The sequence below is a fragment of the Rhinatrema bivittatum genome, chromosome 2 (genome assembly GCF_901001135.1).
Source record: "Rhinatrema bivittatum chromosome 2, aRhiBiv1.1, whole genome shotgun sequence".
NCBI classification, from domain to species: Eukaryota; Metazoa; Chordata; class Amphibia; order Gymnophiona; family Rhinatrematidae; genus Rhinatrema; species Rhinatrema bivittatum.
In genome coordinates, this window is record NC_042616.1 from 461,466,177 (window position 1) to 461,491,063 (window position 24,887).

Consider the following 24,887-nt stretch of genomic DNA (forward strand, 5'->3'; position numbering starts at 1 on the left):
GTACCTCCCCTCTTAAGTGCCCCTCCCCCTGAATCTCTTTGGGAAGAAGGAATAGTGTCTTTGAGGCACATGACTTGGCTGCACCTCTCCTGGGGTAGTGAGACTTGGCTGCTTTTTCACCTCTCCTGGGGTAGTGAGTAGGGATGTGAATCGTTTTCCATATCGTCTTAACGATAGAAATCGTGTGGCAGGGCAAGAAAATCGTCTTAGGCACGATTTTTTAGTTAAAAAATCGTTAAAAATCGTTTTTTCCGATTAGTGCGCACTAACTCGAGTTAGTGCGCACTAACGGGAGTTAGTGCGCACTAACTGGGAGTTAGTGCACACTAACTGAAAATGATACAATTTGACACTTTTCAGGTCAGTTAAGGTCAGTTTAGGAATGAATATGTATTCCTATTGGCTGCCCTCTTATTTATTCATGTTACCAAGTTTCCTACTGACAGTATATGGGGGATGGGAAATGGAAACAGTTGGTAGCTTGACAAAACAAGTAATGTGATCAGTCAATGTGACTAGAACTTGTGCCCTAACCCTGATACCAGGGGTATTGTGATCTTCCTGCACACAGTGCCCTATCCCTATTAATACCAGGAGTGTTGTGATCTTCCTGCACACAGTGCCCTATCCCTAATACCAGGGGTGTTGTGATCTTCCTGCACACAGTGCCCTATTCCTGATACTGGGGGTGTTGTGATCTTCCTGCACACAGTGCCCTATTCTTGATACCGGGGGTGTTGTGATCTTCTTGCACACATCCCGGTATCAGGGATAGGGCACTGCATGCAGGAAGATCAGAACACTCCTGGTATTAATAGGGATAGGGCACTGCATGCAGGAAGATCACAACACTCCTGGTATTAATAGGGATAGGGCACTGCATGCAGGAAGATCACAACACCCCTGGTATCAGGGATAGGGCACTGTGTGCAGGAAGATCACAATACCCCGGAGGAGTGAGGGTCAGGCAGCTCCCCCCTGTCTGTGAAGCCAGCCTCACTAGTAATGCAGGGAGGGAGCTGTCTCAGACTTCACCATCCTCCCCCCCCCCTCACCCACACACCATTCACTAGCTGGGACATGGGGGAAGTCAGGAATGAGGGTCAGGCAGCTCCCCCCTGTCTGTGAAGCCAGCCTCTCACTAGTAATGCAGGGAGGGAGCTGTCTCAGACTTCACTATCCTCCCCCCCCCCTCACCCACACACCATTCACTAGCTGGGACATGGGGGAAGTCAGGAGTGAGGGTCAGGCAGCTCCCCCCTGTCTGTGAAGCCAGCCTCTCACTAGTAATGCAGGGAGGGAGCTGTCTCAGACTTCACCATCCTCCCCCCCCCCTCACCCACACACCATTCACTAGCTGGGACATGGGGGAAGTCAGGAGTGAGGGTCAGGCAGCTCCCCCCTGTCTGTGAAGCCAGCCTCTCACTAGTAATGCAGGGAGGGAGCTGTCTCAGACTTCACCATCCTCCCCCCCCCCCTCACCCACACACCATTCACTAGCTGGGACATGGGGGAAGTCAGGAGTGAGGGTCAGGCAGCTCCCCCCTGTCTGTGAAGCCAGCCTCTCACTAGTAATGCAGGGAGGGAGCTGTCTCAGACTGGTATCAGGGTTAGGGCACTGTGTGCAGGAAGATCACAACACTCCTGGTATTAATAGGGATAGGGCACTGTAAGAGATGACTGTAGTAGATTGAATAAAGATCTGATGTTTCTGCTCTCCTCACACCAAACAAAAACAACACACAAGCAGAGAAGCCCTTCTTACAAAGCTGAGCTAGTGAGTTAAGTAGGAGGAAAAGTAAACATACTTGTGCCAGTGTGGCTACTTAAAAAATACACTTACCAACAATCAATTACATATATTTGAACTGTGTACAGTTCCAGCCAGGACCACCTTTCTAAAATGCACAGTGATTGGCAAATTCAACATGCACTAGCATTTCAGGTGCCTGCTAACAAAAATAATAAACAAACAAGTTCTAGTCACGTGAGTGCTGATCATTACATTACTTTTTTTGTCAAGCTTCCAACTGTTTCCATTTCACATCCCCCCAACCATTACCTCAGTATTAGCCTTGGTAACATCAATAGATAAGAGCACAGCCAGCCAATAGGAATACATACATACATATTCATTCCTAAGTGACCTTTACTGACCTGGGAAGTGTGAACACTTTGTTTCATTTTCTGTTGGTGTTCGTTAGTTTCCAGTTCCATTTCCCATCCCCCCAACCATCACCTCAGTGGTAACCTTGGTAACATCAATAGATAAGAGGGCAGCCAGCCAATAGGAACACATATTCATTCCTAACTGACCTTCAGTGACCTGGAAAGTGTTTATTTGTATCATTTTCAGTTAGTGCGCACTAAATCGAGTTAGTGCGCACTAACGGGGAGTTAGTGCGCACTAACTCGAGTTAGTGCGCACTAACACGATTTAACGATTTTTAACGATAAATCGTTAGAATTTCTATTGTATCGTGTTCTATAACGATTTAAGACGATATAAACATTATCGGACGATAATTTTAATCGTTGAAAAACGATTCACATCCCTAGTAGTGAGACTTGGCTGAACTCCTCCTGAGGTACCTGGACTTGGCTTCACCCCCTCCTGGGGTTGCTGGGAACTGGATACCTCTGGCAGGGCTGGAATACTCAGGACAGGATCTGAGACAAACATGGAACCTGGAGTAGGGTTAGAGCTCTCTTCTGAAGTTAAGGGCAAGGTCTGGGTGCAGAATACCAGATCCTTTTCAGGCAAAGAGTATTTTGCAGAAGAGGAAAGCAGAAAATGTGGAGTGGTGTGCAACACTGGATTAGACCTTGGGAAGGAGAATGTGCAGTCTGCTTTCCGTGGAGTTCAAGCTCTGTTTAGCTTCTGATTAGGCATAACTGAAATTTCAAGCTTAGAGCACGGCTTTCAACATTACTTAACAGGGGGGGAAAAATGCAGAGGCAGTTTTGAATCAGATTTCATCAACTTCTTGTTCAGAAGCTGGGTTTAAACATAAATTACCTTGAGCTGGAGATGTAATACTGCCAGACGTAGCCGTTAATTCTAGTAGAACCAGGAGGCAGGGTGTTAAAAGAATCTGGAATACAAGGAGCAGTTAATAAGCAGGAATCTCTGGAACTGAATACTTTTCTTATCCACAGCTTTCTGCACAGAGATACTTTCAGGAAAAGTCAGAGCAGATGTTTTAGAGGCAGAATCAAAGTGCTTTTCCTTTTCTAAAGTTTGGTATTGAGAATTAACTTTTATGCAACATAGAGGGTCCTGGAACAGAGTTTTAATTAAAGCCAAGAAGGAACTGGTTTTCAGCTGCTGGGCTTTCTTCTTACTGCTACTGATTACAGGAATACTGAAGTCCTCTAATAAATAATTTACTTTAATCTGATTGCAGTGTTTTTGTGTGTTCTGCTGAAATGTATTTTCTTCAGAAAGATTTAAAACAGGTAACTTTAAACACTGGTCATGTTTCTCAGTTTTCAGTGCCTGCTGCTGCATATTAACTACAGATTGATTTTGGGCTTGCTGTAAATGCATGTTATATGAAACCAGGGCAGAAACAAGTTTTCTTTGGAAGGCTTTTGGAAGATCAGGTATTTTGTCAGTACCTCACATTTAAGGTGACCCTCTAGAGACATATAATTCATACATTTGCACTCCCTAGCATTCCCAGTATCAAGGGACAGAAGGTTGTGCTCTAGGAACTGGAATTTTTTGGGAGAGCAGATATTTTAACAGGACTGAGTTTAGGCATAGGACATCTAAAACAGGTCTCTAGATGCATAGGATTCAGAAATGTGCACCTTTTGACTCCTATATGGCAGGACTGGAAGATTTACTCATATAACACTGGAAATTCTGAAGGTTCTAATAATTTGGATTCATTTCAATGGGCCTACCAGACAGGCAAGAAATCCTGGACCCGCTGTCATAGGGATGGTATGGCCTTGTCTCACTGTTGTGGGTAAGGACCCAGCTAGATTGTGGAACAGTCCAGGGCTACAGTGCAAGATAGAACTAAGCTAGCGAATCTTTGGCCCATACCAGCCACTTCCTCCACAGGTTGAGCCCTTGGGTTCTGGCAGCCGGCAGGACTTAGGCAGGGGCTGTAGACTGAGGTCAGGCTGGACTGGAGACTGTAACTGAGCCAAGGACGGAATCAGAGGCAGGCATAGAACACTGAAGCAGGCTGGGATAAACAGAACAGGACAGGATAAGACAGGAACTGGACAAACCAAAACAAACAAGGAAAGCAAACGCCCAGGACAGGGATAGAACAAAAGGTCTATGGAGACCACAGAGCAGACCTAAACCAGAAGGCTTGGGAAAGCCACAGAGCAAGACTGGAACAGAAGGCTTAGGAAAGTCACAGAGCAAGACTGGAACAGAAGGCTTAGGAAAGCCACAGAACATTCAGAGATATGGGGACAAGCAGGGAGCCGAGTAGATTCAATGACAAGGCACCGAGCACAACCAGAGACAGGGTTAAGTAGTCTGGATCCTGCTGAGTCATGAGCTCATGCTGGCTATGACTGGAGAGAGGGTAAGGCAGCTCCCTGAGGACCTCTGGTGGTTGGGAAGATGCATAACAGGCAGAATCACAACAGTGAGCCTTTATTCTTGACTGGAAAGATGAAGAAGAATACTACCTGTGCACCAATCTGCTTTGCTTTCTCTCCCAGAGCCATGAAGTCACATTTAATATGATCTATGTGGTACCTAATAATATAATTCATGCCAACATGATGACCAACTGATGACCAACATCAGATAATAGTAGCCTTGAGGATTTTTGGCAATGTTGCCATAATGTCTTGGATTTTGGCACCTGGCATATAGCACACTAGGGATGTGCAGAGGGACGCCATACGTTGCATTCGGAATTCGTATTCATCGGGGGCAGATACATTGCATTCGGCAAGGGTGGCCCCCGATACGTTAATGCGTTCATTCTTATTCGTTTCCCAGCTAAAATTGAATTAACTACAACCCCTCACCCTCCTGACCCCCCTAAGACTTACCAAAACTCCTTGGTGGTCCAGCGGGGGGTCCGGGAGCCATCTCCTGCACTCATGCCCTGGCTGCTGGTATTCAAAATGGCACTGATAGCCTTTGACCTTACTATGTGACAGGGGCTACCGGTGCCATTGGTCAGCCCCTGTCACATGGTAGGAGCAATGGATGGCCGGGCAAGGGGTACCAGTCATTGACCATTATGGCATTCAGGCCCTGGTAGTCAATGCAAGGGCAAAGGGTTTCATCCTTCTTCACAACGAAGAAGAACCCACCCCCTGCTGGGGATGTTGATTTGCGGATGAAGCTCCTCTCCAGATTCTCTTTGATGTATTGGGTCATGGATTGCGTCTCCACAGGCGAAAGGGCATAGGTGCACCCCTGAGGAGGTTCTGTGCCAGGGAGCAGGTTGATGGCACAGTAGAATGGCCGGTGGGGCAGAAGTATCTCGGCCTTTTGCTTGGAAAAGACGTCCGCGTACTTGGCATAGGAGACCGGCAGGCCCTGAAGACTGGCGAGCACGGTGGAGCATGGAACTGGAATTACCAGTTGGAGGCAATTGTGGTGACAATTCGGCCCCCATTGGGTTAACTGCAAGGTTTTCCAGTCAAACTGGGGATCATGTTCTTGAAGCCAGGGAAGACCCAGGACGACAGGGTGTATGGAATGCTCCAGGATGTGAAAGGGCATCCGCTCGCGGTGAAGGAGCCCAACCCTCAGCTGGACGGTTTCCGTGATATGTGTCACTTGTCCCAGGAGGGGCTTGCCTTGAATCGATAAGATGACCAATGGAGCTGGAACACGGACCTGTGGAATCTTCAAGTGAGCTAACGTGTGGAACTCACCGTCTGCGGACGTTAGTGCCACTGGTACGGTTAGTGGAGGTGCAGGTGAGGTTAGGCCCAGGAAGAGACCTCCTTCAGGTCCTAGGCCCGGGAGTTTCCCAGCCGCGCCGGGCATGTGGCTACTTGGCCCGCTGCGCCGCAGTAGAAGCAAAGTCCTTTCCTAATTTGCTGTCAGCGCTCTTGTGTGGAAAGTTTCCCACGGCCCAATTGCATGGGCTCTTCAACCGATGTTTGGGAGGATCCCAATTCTCCTTTGGGAGAAGGCGAGCGTCGAGGGCGTCTTGAAGGAGTCGAGGTTTTTGTGGTTGTTTGGGCCTCTTGGTGGCATTCTTGATGGCGCCTATCAGTACACCCTGCCAGGTCGATAAGGGTGTTCAAGGACCTAGGTAGTTCCCGGCCCGCAAGCTCGTCCTTGATTCTGGGGCTAAGCCCCTGAAGGAAGATGGTTCATAGGCAGTCGGGGCCCCAGCCAAGCTCCGAAGAAAGAGTCCAGAAATCAATGGTGTATTCAGCCAGCATCCTTGAACCTTGGCGTAGTTGAAGCAGTTTGGGCCTGGCGGAAACCTCCTGAGTGGGATCACCGAAGCTCATCCGGAAGAGCTCCCAGAACTCTCTCAAATTACTCAGAACAGGGTCATCCTATTCCCACAGGGGGGAATCCCACTCTAGGGCCTTCCCTTCGAGGAGAGAGAGAATGAAGGTGGTCTTGGTAGCATCGTCGGGAAAAGGGGCTGACTGAAGGTGGAAGTGCATATTGCACTGGTTAATGAAACCCTTGCAGGCCCGGGGTTCCCCAGAGAAATGTGGCGGTGTAGGCAGGCGGATTACTGAGCGGCCCCTGGAAGCCACAGGCGGGGTCGGCAGAGTGGGGTTCATGGGCCCGAACCCCTCGAAGCGTTGGTTCAGGCCCTCCACTGCAGAAACAAGGGCATCCAGGGTCTTTTGCTGGTCCATCATAAGCTGGGCCATTCCCGGAATGGCCTGGTGGGCAGATGCCTCCGCTGGGTTCATGGACTTGGCAATCTGTTATGATCAGGCTTGTGAACCCTTGGACCGACAGGAGGATGGTATACCTTAGGAGGTGGATCCTGATGTTTCCCCATTGGGAGGCGAGGCAGAACAGAAGATGTGACTGGCTGACCCTTGGCACTGAAGACTGAGGCGACTGTGGAGGAGGTGAAGAGTCGAGACGTTGGAGAAGCCAACTCAGTCTTCGCCACTGGAAGCCTGCGGTCCCCCCGGGAGGAGCCCGTAGGGACCTGGGCCGCTGGGACTTAGGTGGACCTTTGATAGGTCGAGGAGTCGTGAGGTCGGTGCAAGGGCTAACTGGAGCTTCACTACTGGAAGCCCGCGGTCCCCCCGGGAGGAGCCCGTAAGGACCCGGACTGCTGGGACTTAGGTGGGCCCTTGGAGATGATGGTCCAGAAGAGGTCCAAGGTCCAGTGCCAGAGGGTCGTCGCTTACCAATCCGAGGTCACACACCAAGGGATCGCCGCTTGCCAGTCCGAAGTCACACACCAGGAATCACCGCTTGCCAATCCGAAGTCACACACCAGGAATCGCCACTTGCCAATCCGAAGTCACACACCAGGAATCACCGTTTGCCAATCTGAAGTCACACACCAGGAATCACAGAGACGAAACAGGAACCAGGAAACAAGGATCCAAAGGACAAGAAGACTCACTGAAGCAAGCAGACTCAAACAACGAGGAGGCGTTGCCAAGTCAAGGAATGAGCAGAGGAAGTCTCCTTATATACTTGCCCTGGTCTGGTGCATTGGAAACAGGTGCAGGCAATTAAAGGGACGAAGTCCCTTTAAATTCAGCAAGGAGGCGCGGCTTCATGCCTAAGATGGCGGCGGCCATCTTGGATTCCCGGCCGCGGAGGAAGGCTGCCCGACGCCGCAAGGGAGGAGCAGGGATGGTTTCTCTTCATTCTAGGAGCAGGTTTCTCTTCATCCTAGGAGCTCCTCCTCTGCTTCCAGGGCTGCATACTCATTCTTCAGCAGAAGAGAAATTGAAGTCATGGTGTAGCAATCTTGATCCAGCTGTCATCTTGTGGTTCGGTTTTACTTTCCCCTGTGCTTTGAGTTTTCCATCTTTGACACCGCAATAATGATTTTATTGATGTAGTCTTCATTCTTCCAGATACTTCTCAATCTTGCCACCTCCTCTCTGAATTCCACCATCCATTTCCAGAGGGAGTTGATCTGCAGACATCTTTCATACTGAACCAGTTCCTCACTGTGGATCAGGACATCTGTCTGAATAGCAGTAGAAGTGATAACAACAGCTACAGCTTTGGTGATATGATGTTTGTTTCCCAGCCATTCTTCAGTTGTTGGGAGCTTCTGGTACCTGTCGAAAGAAATGAGAAAGACCTCCAAAGTCCCTGTCTTTTCCTCAACTATCTAAGTGGAATCTAGCTTCCACTTCCACACTCAGAATCCTTGCACAGAGCAGCACACCCAGTGGGGTGGCATCAGGAGCAGGAAGAGGCCTGTGTTTCTACTGGGACCTGGTCTACTGGCAGCAGAAAAAGCAAAATTCTTCCACTGCCGGTGGGATCGGATCCACATGCAGCAGAACAAGCAGGAAGCAGTTTTGTACTGGGGGGGGGGGGGGGGGAGGGCAGGGGGCTTGCAGCTCATCATACCACAGCCCAAAGAAAAATTCATGTCCAGCTGCTGCTCCATCTTCCTGCCTGCGCAGTCTCGGAAGAAAATCGTTGCCGGAGCCGTGAAGGCAGGGAGGAGGAGGAGCATCAACCACGCGTAGAGGAGCAGAAGCATTTGTAGCAGGGCTGCCATGGTTTCCTCCTCACAGCAACCCAAGAAAAGGATGCCCGGTAGCAGTGTGACTGTGTATCCTACTACGCAATGGTCTAAGAAGATCAGGGCCATTGCAGAGCCCATCCTGTGGTGACCCGTGAAGAGGAGGCCAAGAAGTAAGAGAGAGGCTGAGGCCCTGTAGAGTGTGTGTGTGTGTGTGTGTGTGTATGATAGTGAGTTAAGAGATTGGAGAGAGAGTGAGTTGAGAGACTGTGGGAGTGAGTCTGTATGATCCGATAGACAGCATGTGAAAGCCTGTGTGTGTGTGTGTGAGTGTGTGAGACAGCATGTGAGAGTGAGAGCCTGTGTGTTTGTCTGAGACAGCATGTGAGAGTCAGAGCCTGTCTGTGTGAGAGCATGTGAGAGTCAGAACATGTGTGTTTGTCTGAGACAGTATGTGAAAGAGATACTGTGTATTTATGTTTGAGAGAGAGCATTTGAGAGTGAGAGCTGTGTGTGTGAGATAGAATATACGTGCGAGAGCCTGAGCCTGTATGTGCATGTGTGAGAGAGAGAGACTGTGTGAGAATGAGGACCGACTCTGTGCCGACGCCATGGACAGCGAAAAGGTAAGTGCCTTTTCACGTCAGCTTTCGCTCCCAATAGCTACACCTCCTATGGTGGCGCTATTGGGTGCGAAACCGGCAGCGATTGCACCGCGACGGTGCGATCGCTGCCGGCTAGCACAGGCCCTCCCCCCGTTTCGGCCCCCCGCCCCTCATATTCTAAAGTATCGCAGGCCTGCGATACTTTAGAAAATGAGGCCCTTAGGTCGAGAATCATAAAATTGCGGTAAATAAAGCTAGAATATTGTGCTTTCGCAGGCTGTGATAAAAGATGGGTGTGGTTAAGGAAATTAAGGACATACCACACTGCGCATGTAAATTTCACATCGCACGATAATCTATTGCAATGTGCGATGCACTATTACGTCGCACGTCAGTATAGGCATCGCATGTCATTTTATGGGTCACGCGTCAATTTACGCGTTGCACGTTAATTTTTTCTTTATATATATACCGGCTTTCTGCAGCTGCCTCTTTGAGGGCATGTCAGGCATTGGAAAGAGAGGAGAAGAGGTGAGTTAATTAGTGGTTAATGGGAGTTTAGGAGCTTTCTCTATTGAGTTCCTGAGTGAGTTGTCCTATTTTCATTTACCTGTTTTCCTTTACTTTCGTCTCTCGTCTCTATTTGTGTGTGAATGTTTTAGTGTATTTATCAAGTTTGTCTATGCCTTTGTATGGAGGAGTGTTTAGGAGTGTCGAGGTGCAGAGGAGTGGCGATGAGTGGTGTGGTGAGTAGTAGTGAGGAGAGGATGCATCTTGGTAGGCATGGGGTGAGGAGGGAGAGGAGAAGAAGGAGAAGGAGGGAAGAGGAGGTCAGGAGTTGTAGGAGGAGTAGGAGTAGAGATAGAGAGCAGGGAAGAGATAGGAGAGGGGGAAGGGTATAGCAGGTGACTGTAGAGGGAGGAGGAAGGCAGGGTAGGGCAAAACAGAGAGGACAGAGGGGTGTGGAGTTGTCAGGGCAGAGGGGAGGAGCGGGGAGTAAAAGCAAGCGTGAGGACAGTGACACCACTGCTCAGGAAGTGGAAGTGGCAACCTGAGCCTCGGCAGTCAGGCAGCAGCTCGCCCACATCCACATGCCTACTGTTGCGTCCGTCGGTCTTCGACGGCTTCGCCCCACTTGCCTCACCTTATTCTTGGCTCCTCCCGCTTACCTGGGCAAGATGGCTACTGCAGCGTCTACAAGCTGATCTCTCTGGCATTCCCAGAATGGCTGTAGTGCAGCCTCCCGTCATTGCTCCTCCCAGGTACCTACTAGGGTGCGCGCGCGCAACCCACGTCTTTGTACCACCCTTGGTGCGAACCTCGAGGGCGTTCCCTCATCCTGACATCACACCATCCGGGTATATTACCTTCACAAATTTGCTAGCTCGTTGAGTTAGCAAGGACTCAAATCTGTTCCTGTCTACGCTATTCTGCTGCTTCCGTGCTGCCGCTGGAAGCTCTCCCTCCTTCGGGGTATCAACTAACCTGGGTACCCGCTCCTCGGGGGCCCTCTGCGTTATTTCATGTGCCTTACAGGGAACAGGTACTCGCTCCTTGAGGGCCTGCTCTCCCTGCCTCGGTGCCTGTACCTTCTACAACTTATCTGGTGGAATCGCATACCTACAGCTAACACCGAGTGAGTACTCTAATCTCTCAGTCTATCTCATCCACAGTATCTCCTCACTGGGAGACCTGCTGCGGAACCTCCTGACATCATCTAGGAGAGAAGGGCTCCCTCTGCCGAAGTCCCTGAGACTGCAACTACTGACTGCCTCACTACTGCCACCTGGTGGCCAACATCAAGCTGTCTAATAAAAGTTCAAACTCTGTGTTTTGTGTATAAGAGTCTAGCCCAGTGCTGTGGCTGCTCACGAGGCTCCTCCCCATGGGCAGGGTCATCTCCACATCACTCAAGGATCCACCAAAACACACGTAACCACAACTCCTACAAATTCAGCATCAAGGACAGAAAAAACAGCTCATCATCGGCAATAGTATAATGAGTACACTATCACTCAAAATTGATACCAGCCAGTTAGCATTCACTTCTGGCTTATCCCCACCCAGTTAACATTCACGTCTGGCTTAGCCCCACCCACTCCCACCCCAAAATTTGCCCACACCCCTCCCACCCCATATAAGTGAATGGATGTAGGCCCCACCCAAGTCTTGCTTTGAACCATACCCCATCCCACCCCCAACCTGACCCTGACCCCACCCATATCTCTACCATGCCCCTCCTACTCCATAGAAGTGAATGGAGTATCCCCTCCCATGCTCCACCCTAAGCTCCACCCCCTTTTACCCCAAAACATGCCCCATCCCAAACCACACCCCCTATGATGTCACTAGAAATGACCATTGACTGCCTTATGATGACATCACCGGAAGTCCAACCCACCCTCTCCTCCCCCACACACACCAAAAAAAATACACTGCCTAAAATGTCATCAGAAATGGCTCTGTCGCTTTTAATGATGACAAAATTAATGGACCCTTTCTGCTTTATGATAACTACACTGCAATTCCAAGTAATTGCTACTAGGGGTGGTGACAGAGCTGTAAACAGGATTTTCTGACCCTAGATTTAAAGGTTACTAGCTGTAATGTAACAGGAAACTCTCTCTCTTCCCCCCTCCCCTCCTCCCCTTATTGTAAATATACATGCTAGGGATGTGAATCGAGCTTCGGACGATTGAAAATATCATCGATATTTTCAAAATCGTCAGAAATCGGGGGCTCCCCCGAAATGATAGGAAACCCCCACAATATTGATCGTGGGGGTTCTCTTATTGTTTTGGGGGAGGGTGGGAAAAATGGCACACAAAAATAACCCCTAAACCCACCCCGACCCTTTAAAACTAATCCCTTTGCTTCCCCCACCCTCCTGACCCCCCAAAAAACATTTTACAGGTACTTGGTGGTCCAGTGGGGGTCCCGGGAGCAATCTCCCGCTCCCGGGCCATCGGCTGCCACTAATCAAAATGGTGCCGATGGCCCTTTGCCCTTACCATGTGACAAGGTATCCGTGCCATTGGCCGGCCCCTGTCACATGGTAGGAGCACTGGATGGCCCACGCCATTTTTAAAGATGGCGCCGGTTCCGATTCTCATCTCTAATACATGCCCAAATAGCCTGCTTGGCTGGTATACAGCGTGAAATGTTATTAATATTAGCTATGACATAGCAGGAAGCTCTCTCTATTTTCCTCTTCCCTCCTCCCCCTGAGTGTAAATACACATGCCCAATGACCGCACCAGGCAGACATGCAGAGTGAAATGTGAGCAGATCCTTTTATAATGTACAAAAAGTATGATTAATAGCAGGGAGTGCCTGGTTCATAATAAATTTTATTTAAGATCTGCCTGTGCAAATCTCTTTTGTATGGCTGTAAACACAGAGGCCTGTTTTTTTTAAAGAAAACAAAATCCTGTTTTATTCTCTTTTAATGTCCTATAATTTCCAATACCCAATACCCTGCTGTTAATTATCCTTTGCTGAAATTTCACTCTGCCAGGATAGGGGACATTGGGGCATGCGTAGCTACAGTGAGAGGAGGAGGGAAGGGGAGGGAGAGTCTCCCTGTCTCTGTGTACAGAATGAGAGACAGCTTCCTGCCACCTCACAGCTAGTAACATTTAAAACAGAGGGGATAGAAAAAAAAAGCATGCTTCCGGCTCATCATTAAAAAGTAACAGGGATATTTCTGATGATGTTCTAGGGAACACTTTTTTGGGGGATGGGTTGGGTTTTGAATTGTACTTGTGGTGAGATCATCAAAAACAGCCAGAGTCCATTAATTCTGTCATCATTAAAAAGCAACAGGGCCCTTTCTGATGATGTTCTAGGGGGTGTGGTGAGGGGGGGTGTGGTGAGGGGTTCAACTTCCGGTGATTTCTTACCTGTGACATCATTGGGGGTTTGGCTTGGGGCGGATCATGGCCGTGGCCACCAGTGACATCATAGGGGTTTGGTTTGGGGTCGGGGCATGGAAGGGGCCACTCCATTCACTTCTATTAGGGGGAGAAGCATGGACGTGGCTGGAGCGGAGCTATGGGTGTGGCCAAGGGCTGAAGGGGCATGAGGGGGCATGGTCGGGGGTAGAATGGGGCAGGACTACACCCCATTCACTTCTATGGGAGTGGGCGGAGAATGGGCGGGGCTTAGAATGGAAGTGAATGCTGTTTGACTGATGTCAATTTTGATTGACAGTGTACCTATAGACTACTGACAGAGCATAAGTATGTATGTGTGTGTGTGAGAGATAGAGCATGTGTGCATGTGTATGTGAGACAGAGCATAAATGAGAGAGACAAGGAATGTGTGAGTGTGAGAGAGACACTGTGCAAGTTCAAAAAGGAGGCTGCTCTTGCCTGTATGTACCAGGGAGAGAGAGAGAGAGAGAGAGCATGTGAATGTGTGCAAGAGCATGTGAAGGAGCATGTGAGTATGTGTATAAAATAAGCTGTATGTACATACATGTGTGCAGAATTTTATATGGCTGCGTGTAAGTCCTCGCAAATACTGCTTGCCTCTACCATGCAAGTGGGGGGATTTTAATAGACATGCGTGCAGTTTCCCCAGTTCGTTCCCAGTTCACCCAGGTAAAGGATAGGATTCCTTAACGCTCCTAGTTAACTAGCCTACATTTTACCCTGTTAGCCCCAACCCTTATAACCCCGCTGACTACCCTAGTTTTTATTGTTGACATACATGTCATCTGTAGCAGAAATAAAGTTACGCAGTTGGGGACCCCGGCGCAAGCTTGTGCACATAAATACTTATATGCAGGTTTCACTGAGAAATCTAGGAACTGCCCAGACTATGCCCACAACCCACCCCTTTTTTGAAAAAAAATTTTGTGTGCATATTGGGAGAAACATGCGAATACGCATACTTGTTAAAATCCACACGGTGCCTGCCGACCCGACTTCTGGTTTTGGCATTTGTAGGGCTTTTAAAATTTGTCTTATAATATTTCTATAACATAGGGAAAAATGATCAAAGCATCTATAATACACATGTGCATACTAGAGATGTGAATCGTGTGCCCGATCGTCTTAACGATCAAAATCATCTGGCAGGAGAAGAAAATCGTGTTTGGCACGATTTTTTAGCTAAAAAAATCGGTTTTTCCGATTAGTGCGCACTAACGGGAGTTAGTGCGCACTAACCATTGTTAGTGCGCACTAAAAGAAAATGATACAATTTGACACTTTTCAGGTCAGTTAAGGTCAGTTTAGGAATGAATATGTATTCCTATTGGCTGCCCTCTTATTTATTCATGTTACCAAGGTTCCCACTGACAATATATGGGGGATGGGAGATGGAAACAGTTGGTAGCTTGACAAAAAAAGTAATGTGATCAGTCAATGTGACTAGAACTTGTGCCCTATCCCTGATACCGGGAGTGTTGTGATCTTCCTGCACATAGTGCCCTATGCCTGATACTGGGAGTGTTGTGATCTTCCTGCACACAGTGCCCTATCCCTGATACCGGGAGTGTTGTGATCTTCCTGCACACAGTGCCCTATGCCTGATACCGGGAGTGTTGTGATCTTCCTGCACACAGTGCCCTATCCCTGATACCTGGAGTGTTGTGATCTTCCTGCACTCAGTGCCATATCCCTGATACTGGGAGTGTTGTGATCTTCCTGCACACAGTGCCCTAACCCTGATACCGGGAGTGTTGTGATCTTCCTGCATGCAGTGCCCTATCCCTAATACCGGGAGTGTTGTGATCTTCCTGCACACAGTGCCCTATCCCTGATACCGGGAGTGTTGTGATCTTCCTGCACTCAGTGCCATATCAGTGCCATATCCCTGAATCAGGGAGTGTTGTGATCTTCCTGCAAGCAGTGCCATATCAGTGCCATATCCCTGAATCAGGGAGTGTTGTGATCTTCCTGCAAGCAGTGCCATATCCCTGCTCAGTGCAGGAAGATCACAACACTCCCGGTATCAGGGTTAGGGCACTGTGTGCAGGAAGATCACAACACCCCCGGTATCAGGGTTAGGGCATGCATGCAGGAAGATCACAACACTCCCGTTATTAGGGTTAGGGCACTGTGTGCAGGAAGATCACAACACTCCCAGTATCAGGGATAGGGCACTGCGTGAAGGAAGATCACAACACTCCCGGTATTAGGGTTAGGGCACTGCATGCAGGAAGATCACAACACTCCCGGTATCAGGGATAGGGCACTGTGTGCAGGAAGATCACAACACTCCCAGTATCAAGGATAGGGCACTGTGTGCAGGAAGATCACAACACTCCCAGTATCAGGGATAGGGCACTGTGTGCAGGAAGATCACAACACTCCCAGTATCAGGGATAGGGCACTGTGTGCAGGAAGATCACAACACTCCCGGTATCAGGGTTAGGGCACTATGTGCAGGAAGATCACAACAATCCCAGTTAGAATATAGTCTGAACCAAGGGCAGATTGCAGGAAAATACCTGTCCAGGGGATTTTTTTCAAAACCAGCCCACGGGGTATCTGACTTCCTCATGTCAAAACAAGCCACAAACATCTGATAATTGCAAAATGTCATTTAAATGTGTTCTAATATTTTCCAAATACCACTACACTATTTCAAATCTGTAGACACATGAAATAACACCCCCAAATGTAAAATAGGATTAAAAAATCTCCAGCTCTCCATACCATAAAATAAATAAATACCAGGATCTTTTGATTTCCACTCACCCAGAGATTATTGTCAATTTGGGGGAAGGGGGGGGGGGGCTCAAAATCTGTATCCTCTGTCTCTCTCCTTCACACATAGGCTTTCTCTCTCTCATACACTAATGCATGCGCTCTCTCTCTCATACATATGTAGGCTCTCTCTGTCTCTCATACACACATTCAGGCTCACCACACAGGCTCTCTCTCTCTCTTAAACACTCATGCAGTCGTTCTCTCATATAAATATGCAGGCTCTCGCTGTCTCTCATACACACATTCAGGCTCACACACAGGCTCGCTCTCTCGCATAACACTCATGCAGGCGCTCTCTCTCAAACAATCATGCAGGTCCTCTGTCTCTCAACACACATGCAGGCTCTCTGTCTCTCAATATACATGCAGGCACTCTGTCTTATGCATTTATGTAGGCTCTTTCTTTCATACACTCATACAAGTGCTCTCATGCAGGCTCTCTTTGTCTCTCATGCACACATGCAAGTTCTCACACATGGGAGACTTCAATTACCCCAATATAGACTGGGTAAATGTATCATCGGGTCACGCTAGAGAGATAACGTTTCTGGATGGAATAAATGATAGCTTTATGGAGCAATTGGTTCAGGAACCGACGAGAGAGGGAGCAATTTTAGATCTAATTCTCAGTGAAGCACAGGACTTGGTGAGAGAGGTAACGGTGGTGGGGCCGCTTGGCAATAGTGAACATAATGGGGGTCATTTTCAAAGGAGTTACGCATGTAAATGTGACATACTATCGTAGCAATTTTCAAAAGCTATTTACTCGAGTAAAGTGCACTTACTTGAGTAAATCCTATGGACAATTCAATGGCATATATTGTAGCAATTTTGAAAAGCCCACTTACTTGAGTAAAGTGTATTTACTCGAGCAAAAACCAGTTTTGCTCGAGTAAATGCTTTTTAAAATCTACCCCAATATGATCAAATTTGATTTAATGACTGGAAAAGGAACAGTGTGCAAATCCAAGGCTCTCGTGCTAAACTTTCAAAAGGGAAACTTTGATAAAATGAGAAAAATTGTTAGAAAAAAACTGAAAGGAGCAGCTACAAAAGTAAAAAATGTCCAAGAGGTGTGGTCATTGTTAAAAAATACCATTCTAGAAGCACAGTCCAGATGTATTCCACACATTAAGAAAGGTGGAAAGAAGGCAAAACGATTACCGGCATGGTTAAAAGGGGAGGTGAAAGAAGCTATTTTAGCCAAAAGATCTTCATTCAAAAATTGGAAGAAGGATCCAACAGAAGAAAATAGGATAAAGCATAAACATTGGCAAGTTAAATGTAAGACATTGATAAGACAGGCTAAGAGAGAATTTGAAAAGAAGTTGGCTGTAGAGGCAAAAACTCACAGTAAACACTTTTTTAAATATATCCGAAGCAGAAAGCCTGTGAGGGAGTCAGTTGGACCGTTAGATGATCGAGGGGTTAAAGGGGCACTTAGAGAAGATAAGGCCATCGCAGAAAGATTAAATTATTTCTTTGCTTCGGTGTTTACTGAAGAGGATGTTGGGGAGGTACCCGTAATGGAGAAGGTTTTCATGGGTAATGATTCAGATGGACTGAATCAAATCACGGTGAACCTAGAAGATGTGGTAGGCCTGATTGACAAACTGAAGAGTAGTAAATCACCTGGACCGGATGGTATACACCCCAGAGTTCTGAAGGAACTAAAAAATGAAATTTCAGACCTATTAGTAAAAATTTGTAATTTATCATTAAAATCATCCATTGTACCTGAAGACTAGAGGATAGCAAATGTAACCCCAATATTTAAAAAGGGCTCCAGGGGCGATCCGGGAAACTACAGACTGGTTAGCCTGACTTCAGTGCCAGGAAAAATAGTGGAAAGTGTTCTAAACATCAAAATCACAGAACATATAGAAAGACATGGTTTAATGGAACAAAGTCAGCATGGCTTTACCCAGGGCAAGTCTTGCCTCACAAATCTGCTTCACTTTTTTGAAGGAGTTAATAAACATGTGGATAAAGGTGAACCGGTAGATATAGTATACTTGGATTTTCAGAAGGCGTTTGACAAAGTTCCTCATGAGAGGCTTCTAGGAAAAGTAAAAAGTCATGGGATAGGTGGCGATGTCCTTTCATGGATTGCAAACTGGCTAAAAGACAGGAAACAGAGAGTAGGATTAAATGGGCAATTTTCTCAGTGGAAGGGAGTGGACAGTGGAGTGCCTCAGGGATCTGTATTGGGACCCTTACTGTTCAATATATTTATAAATGATCTGGAAAGAAATACGACGAGTGAGATACTCAAATTTGCAGATGACACAAAATTGTTCAGAGTAGTTAAATCACAAGCAGATTGTGATAAATTGCAGGAAGACCTTGTGAGACTGGAAAATTGGGCATCCAAATGGCAGATGAAATTTAATGTGGATAAGTGCAAGGTGATGCATATAGGGAAAAATAACCCATGCTATAATTACACGATGTTGGGTTCCATATTAGGTTCTACAACCCAAGAAAGAGATCTAGGTGTCATAGTGGATAACACATTGAAATCGTCGGTTCAGTGTGCTGCGGCAGTCAAAAAAGCAAACAGAATGTTGGGAATTATTAGAAAAGGAATGATGAATAAAACGGAAAATGTCATAATGCCTCTGTATCGCTCCATGGTGAGACCGCACCTTGAATACTGTGTACAATTCTGGTCGCCGCATCTCAAAAAAGATATAATTGCGATGGAGAAGGTACAGAGAAGGGCTACCAAAATGATAAGGGGAATGGAACAACTCCCCTATGAGGAAAGACTAAAGAGGTTAGGACTTTTCAGCTTGGAGAAGAGACGACTGAGGGGGGATATGATAGAGGTGTTTAAAATCATGAGAGGTCTAGAACGGGTAGATGTGAATTGGTTATTTACTCTTTCGGATAGTAGAAAGACTAGGGGACACTCCATGAAGTTAGCATGGGGCACATTTAAAACTAATCGGAGAAAGTTCTTTTTTACTCAACGCACAATTAAACTCTGGAATTTGTTGCCAGAGAATGTGGTTCGTGCAGTTAGTATAGCTGTGTTTAAAAAAGGATTGGATAAGTTCTTGGAGGAGAAGTCCATTACCTGCTATTAATTTCACTTAGAGAATAGCCACTGCCATTAGCAATGGTTACATGGAATAGACTTAGTTTTTGGGTACTTGCCAGGTTCTTATGGCCTGGATTGGCCACTGTTGGAAACAGGATGCTGGGCTTGATGGACCCTTGGTCTGACCCAGTATGGCATTTTCTTATGTTCTTATGTTCTCCCCTTTCTCTCATGAACACATGCAAATTCTTCCCTCTCTCTCATGCACACACAGGCAGTCTCATATACACACACAGGCTCTTTTTTTCATACACATAGACATACAGATGCTCTCTCTCATACACATATACCTTAGGCCTCCTCCTTTCTGCTGGGCCTTGGCCATGCTAGCGCTGCTCCTTATTTACTGCTGGAAGACAGGTGGGAGGAGGTCAGTGGTCCTGGTGGCCCTGCAACTTCTAGATGCGTCATTCCAGCCAGGTAGGCCTTTCTCTTCGGGCCACAGCAGGCAGCAGGTAGAACTCTGTTGAAGCCCTGCTGAGCCCTTCATCGAGCCACTGCGGTTTGAGTTGCGGCCCCGCCGAGCTGTTCTTCCAGCTAGTTGAGTTGCACTCTGCCACGGCCCCTCTCAGCAGACCATGTGATCAGTGCAACGGCCTACTGGGGGATGCCAGATCCCCCGATAGGTCAATCTGCTCCTGGTCTAAACCCATATTAAAGTGACCATAAACTCTTATGTACTCTCATAGTAATGTTTTTTCATATATTGGATCCTTAATCACTGTATATTGTTCTATAATGCCTTACTGTATTCTATAATGCCTTATTACTACTTGATCCCCTTGTCTTTAATCCTTATATATTTAAACTGCTATAACCAAATCCCTTTATAACATGCTTTAAACTCTCTTGCTGGAAAAGTGTGATATAAATAATGATATTGATATTTGAACTGTATTGTTTGGTAAAGTAATAATGTTTGATTATTTCTTTTGTTATTGTATTTTTGTTATATCTTTGCTTTTCATTCTTTTTCTCTCACTATAATGCCCCACTATATTAACCTTGGGGAACTTTGGAAATGAGGCACTCAGATAGTCTTCCATTATTTGTCAGTGAGAAAAACCCCTTGATGAATTGAGTTCTTTGTCCAACAATGTTCGCTAAATACAACTTTTGTCAAGAGATGGGTACATTTGTTGTTAATAAGATTTCAGCATTTATTTTGGGAGGACTTTTTCCTGCCTTAGCTATTCAGTTTATATACTTTAAATGATAAACTGGATTCTTTGCAGGCTTTGATACCAAATACTGAACTAAGATAAAGAACCTGTCACAAATAATTCACAGATATATTATTTTATTGTGGAATGTAAATGGATTTAACTATTTCATAAAACATAAAGTCATAAACCACATCAAAAATTCAAGGGATTAATGCATTCCTCCCCAGAGGCAGATCTCTCTCATACATCAGACATCAAAAACTTAAAAGAGATTGGGTGGGGCAGACAATATTTTCATCTTATTAATGAAAGAAAAGGGCCAGCAATATACCGGAACATACAAAAAGCCTCTTTCATCTTAGCATGGGCTCATACAGGAATAATATAAGAATTGTGGGGGTTCTGGAAGCGAATGAAGGAGTAGGCATGAAAGCCCTGGTTAAGAAAATTGTTTCTGAAGTATTAAACAAGAAAGACCTGGAAAAATATGAGCGAGAAAGAGCTCATAGAACATTTGGGCCCAAATCTAACAAAAAATTAGAAAATGACTCTTTTCCAAGACAATAGGAAAGTGCAATGGCAATGCATGACAGAGGAAAGAATTATTGAGAGAACTGTCTGGGCCTTGTGAATCGGTTATTTACTCTTTCGGATAGTAGAAAGACTAGGGGGCACTCCATGAAGTTAGCATGGGGCACATTTAAAACTAATCGGAGAAAGTTCTTTTTTACTCAACGCACAATTAAACTCTGGAATTTGTTACCAGGGGATGTGGTCAGTGCAGTTAGTATAGCTGTGTTTAAAAAAGGATTGGATAAGTTCTTGGAGGAGAAGTCCATTACCTGCTATTAAGTTCACTTGGAGAATAGCCACTGCCATTAGCAACAGTAACATGGAATAGACTTAGTTTTTGGGTTCTTGCCAGGTTCTTATGACCTGGATTGGCCACTGTTGGAAACAGGATGCTGGGCTTGATGGACCCTTGGTCTGACCCAGTATGGCATTTTCTTATGTTCTTATGTTCTTATGATGAGCAAATTTGGACTTAAAATAATGCCACTCAGATTTAGTTAAGCAGTGTCTTCTGTGGTGGGACATGGATGAAGGGGCTGCAATGTATGGGTCTGTATATCTGGATTCAATCTGGCTGTGAAGACTGTGCATGCAACTGCCCTCCAGTACTGGGTGCTGGGATTGGTAGGCAGTTTCATTTTGCTTCATCTCGAAATAAAACAAAACAAAATGCCGACAAAGGTTTTTTTTTTTGTTTCATTTTGTTTTCTGATTTTTTGTGTGTGCGGTTTGCAAATAGTGTGTGCATAATGCAAATAGTGCATGCAGAATAAAATTGTTCTATTTACAGTTTGTGTGCACAAAAATGTAAAACAAAACAAAATGAAAAAGAAAAATGGATCCCCCTGAAACAAAACAGAAATAATTGCTGTTCACACCCTATTGGGGCAACATAAGGCAGGAAGTCCTCTTACAGGGTGAACTTTGCTATATTAGATGAGGACTGTTGAAATGACTACCAGCGCTAACCTTATGGATGCCCTGCATCATATTAAAAAATGTTCATTGCCTAACTAGTCACACACATGGTGATATCAGCTGGTGGTAGAATCACAAAGCCATAGCTACTTTTCCTTACTGTGGTCCGTGATACTCACAAGCCCTTGAAAGCTTCTTTACCACTCATTTAAGAGAAAAGAAGAGGCAGAGCTCAAAACTATCTGGTTTTGGGATCAGTAAACATTGTTGATGTGCCAATTTGCTGAAGGGAAAGGTAAGCAGAAATGTGAAATTAGATGAAAGAATTTAGTACAGCATATGCTAAACCTTGTTTTCTTGCATTTGTTTTCCAGAGTGAACTAAAGAAGTTTCAGAAATTCTGAGGATTCGGCACAGCCAAGAGAGAAAACACTTTGTCCAGAGTATGAGCGGGGGCACATCATCCCTTCTTCACTGCCCCCAGTAGTTACAAGGGGGCCCAGAGGGAAAAACAGGACTGAGAAAGCAGCAATGAAATATCCAGTCTGATCGCCTTGTGAGTATGTTGCTTGTTGTTTTCTGAGTATGTAGCAGAATTATATATTGAGGTCTTTTTGATACTCACCACGCATCCAGGTTTTCGGGGCCACACTGGGCCCTGCAGCTAGAGATGCCTCACGGTGGTCGCACCTGCACAGGCCTAAAGACAGCCGCCAGTAGTTGTGGCAGAAGTGATTCCAGTGTGGGGCAGCTGATAGGGAAAGGAGCAGCAGGTCAATTAGCTCCCGTCTGGAGGGAGATACAGTGAAAGATCACAGAAGGAATGGGCACAGTGAAAGGGTCTAGGAGCATCACCGCGCCCCTCCCCCCCCCCCCCCCCTCAGCATGGCTGCCTCTTTTCCCTCTGGGAAAGCAGGGCTGCGAGGGCATCAGGGAAGCTCTTCTGAGCTGATATTGCTTTTCTACCTCTCGTGGCTGATCGGTTCTTGTGAGTGGGGGCAAGCAGTTCAGAAGGGCTTGCTCCCAGCTGTAACAAGAGAGAGATGTTATAACGTGGTGTTAGGGGTTGATGATTAAGCCGTCCCTAGATGCTTCTAGAGTAGATAATTGGCAGATAGTTTCTTAACAATGACAATGGTTTATGTCCCTGTGTGGAGACATTTATACCTGCAAATGATTGAATAGGAAGCAGAGCAGTGGCTGGCTGGATATCAAGTCTGAACTGATGTGAATTCCTAATAAAAGGTTAGCTGCACATTTCATGGTAGTCGGAGAATTTACCCTAAAACAAATCAAAATAACCCTGACCTATACACGGGAATAAATATCAGAATATTCTAAGTGCAGTTTAAAAGATAAGTTGCAAATAGCTTTTTAGATATTGAGATAATTTTGTTATTAATATAAATAAAAATGAATGTTAAATAGCTTGGGGTAGTATAGAAAGGGAATGAGTAAATGACATGAGAACCATGTGCTCAGTGGTATGAATGCTGGTTGAAGCCCATTGCGGGCAAGAGCCTGCAGATTATTCTTAAGAGCACTTAGAATATTCTGATACTTAGTCCCGTGTATAGGGTAACTGGTCCGGGTTATTTTGATTTGTATTAAGGTAGATTCTTCCCGGTATTTCTTGCTCTGGATTAGTGTTGAACGAGTCGGAGAATTATTACATACTGGTAGGAATGTGTATTCCTTTAAAACAAATGTGTAAAATGGGACAAATAAGGCCATTTGTGAGCAGTAGTCTGTGGGCTGTCTTACGGACCTCCGTTCTTACCTCCAGCCTAGCCCAGCATATGAGGTGGGCTGCCGTCGCCTATTAACCCCAGACCAGCTGTCCTTCTCCATCACAGTGAGATGCTGCTGATGCCTCTTGCATGGTGTGCCCACCCTAGGCGTGCCTGCACGGCTCTTTCCAAGCCTTAAAGGGGCCGCAGTAGGAAAAGCTCAGCAGCCCCTGAAGATTATGTCTGACACTAAGACCTATAAAAGGCCTCCCTTGACTCTGCTCCAGTGCCTCGGCAATAGGTCCACTACTGCAACATGAGCAAAAGCATTCCTGCCTGTGTTTCTGGTCTTCATTCCTGTGCTCTTGGTCTTCATCTTCATCCTAGTCAACTTTCAGTTCTTTGTCTGGTCCTCGTCTTGTGGTCAGTCTTCAGCTCTTCAGTGTCTTCTGCATCTTCACCTGCCTGCCTGTGCTGCTCCTCATCTCCCTGCCTGCCTCTCTGTCCCACTTTTCCTTGGACAGATCTCTGGTTCTGACCTTGGCTTGATTCATGACTACACTTGAACTTCGCCTGCCGCTGACACTGCTTGACTCAAAACTATGCCTGAGCTCTGCTTGCCACTGACAACCTGATTTTTGACCATGTTTGACTTCTGCCTGCCACTGACCTTCAATTGCTTTTTGACTATGCCCATACCTAGCCTGCCTCAGACTCTGGCTTGTGACCCAACCAGCTCTACTGATCTCCAGCTCATTAGCAGAGGCTTCTGCCTAAAACCTGCTGGCCCTGGCACCTGAGGGCTCAACATAAGGAGAACGAGGGTTGTTATAGGTGAAGCTACAGTTGGACCCCTGCCTCAGCTAACTCCACCTCGGCCCAAGGGTTGATGTCCAGAACAGATTTCCGAGGCCATGGACCCGGCAGACTTGTCTGCACTGAAGGCCATTCCTGGCCTAGCCTAGAAATTGCAAGCAATACAGATTGGCCTTGGAATTGACTCACTGTGCATTTGAACACCTTGATCGTACCCGCCACCCCGCCTCCACCAATAGCGTTACCAGGACCGCTACCAGTTATTAGCTTTCATGTACCGCAACTATCAGCCCCAACCCGGTACTCCAGGGATCCCAACCAGTACCAGATGCACTTTACTCTGCAAACGCCATTATTCCCTGACAATTTGACGAAAACCACCTACATTCTCTCGTTATTGGATGGGAAGATCTTAGTATGGGTCTCCCCTCTGGGAGCATACAGATCCTCTGCACTTAACCTACAACAATTCATGGGCCACTTCCAGACAATCATTGAGGAGTGAGGCCGAATGGCCACAATGGGCCCAATCTACTGTATCTCCACCAGGGCTCCAGCACATTTACAGAGTATGCCATTGTGTTTAGGACCCTGGCAACAGAGCTG

General features: G+C 46.6%; 1 long non-coding RNA gene across 1 annotated transcript; it reads right to left on the reverse strand.

The window, feature by feature from the left end:
- Positions 1-3,017: 3,017 nt before the first annotated feature.
- On the reverse strand, positions 3,018-22,772 carry LOC115086171. The gene is made up of 3 exons (XR_003855122.1): positions 22,702-22,772; positions 22,361-22,486; positions 3,018-3,095 (listed from the first exon to the last, which is right to left on the reverse strand). It is a non-coding gene; the product is annotated as an uncharacterized LOC115086171 (long non-coding RNA).
- Positions 22,773-24,887: the final 2,115 nt, after the last annotated feature.